Raw genomic sequence first — 1,211 nt, 5'->3', positions numbered from 1 at the left:
GTCTTTTCTTGACGTTGTGATTTACAAGGCGGAAGTATGAGGGGATGTTGAGGGGTGGGGGAGAGGGTAGGCATTTGTTCCTTGCATCAATGTGAGATTCATGTGGATGGGGACTGCCACCTCAGGGCCAATCTAGGTTTTTGCAGCGCTGAGATCGAAGGGGTTGATGTAACAAGGGCAGTGGTCGAGAGAGTGGTAGGGTGGAAGTAGGGGCGGGGGAAGGGAAGGCGGGGATGGTAGGCAAGGGTTAAAAGCCCTATGTTTGCTTTAGAACTTCTCACGTAGCACTTTTCTTTTTGGCCCGCCCTTCTGCTTTGAAAAGGCTATCCAGCGGGCTTATGCAAACGACCTCGTGTCTGTCTGTGTGTCTGTCTGTCTGTCTGTCTGTGTGCCTGTCTGTTCCACTAGAAGGAGATGTGCTAAGGACTTGAAATTTTCAGGGTATCTTAAGGTCCACTTCTAGAGAACGAAACGCCTACGGCAAATCCTGGCAACAGGTGTGAATGGGGGTATCCAAGGTTCAAAAATTCTTCGAAAAAGTAATTTTTATTATGTTCCCCTAAGGGGTAACTCGTCAAAGTAAAGTACTCTGGGTGAATATTTCGTCCGTTTTACTCTATCTCTAACCGTTTAGGCGCTAGAGGGTCTTTTTTGACAAAAATAAGCTCAAAATTGCCATAGTGAAAAATAAGTTGTAGTAAAAGGCCTAAAAACCGCAAAATAGAAAGGAAACTCTTCCCCCACCTCAAAAAACGTTTTCTAAGCAGAAGGGTGGGTTGTAGTCATGGTGCTTCACCATTACAAACCTTTTCTCGAGTCTTTAGGGCAAACTCAAAGACGACGGGTTTAAGCGGGGCGAAAGCCCGCTACATCATTAAGTCATGTTTTTCAGCAAATCGCGTGACATTGACTGGTGTGTTGTTGATACACGTAACCCTCCTGTCGAATCATCATTTTCTAATGATCCACTTTGTGCTAATTTCCTGTGCACTAATGCATTGATGATTTTTTTTTCCAGGTCAGAGCCGCGATTGCGTCTGCAGAAAATCCTATGCAATCCAAGTGTAACCAAGTAGACACCGTTCTCTCCAGCCGTCTTCTCATGGTTAACATCTGACTGGTTTTGTGATTCGGTGAGTACATGCTTAAGCCCCCTTCCCCTCCTCACTTTCCCCTCTTTAGTATTCAATTTTGATAAGAGATCCAGTATG

This window comes from Frankliniella occidentalis, unplaced genomic scaffold (assembly GCF_000697945.3).
Source record: "Frankliniella occidentalis isolate FOCC.00 unplaced genomic scaffold, Focc_3.1 Scaffold316, whole genome shotgun sequence".
Taxonomy (NCBI): domain Eukaryota; kingdom Metazoa; phylum Arthropoda; class Insecta; order Thysanoptera; family Thripidae; genus Frankliniella; species Frankliniella occidentalis.
Note: the sequence above shows the minus strand (reverse complement) of the source record.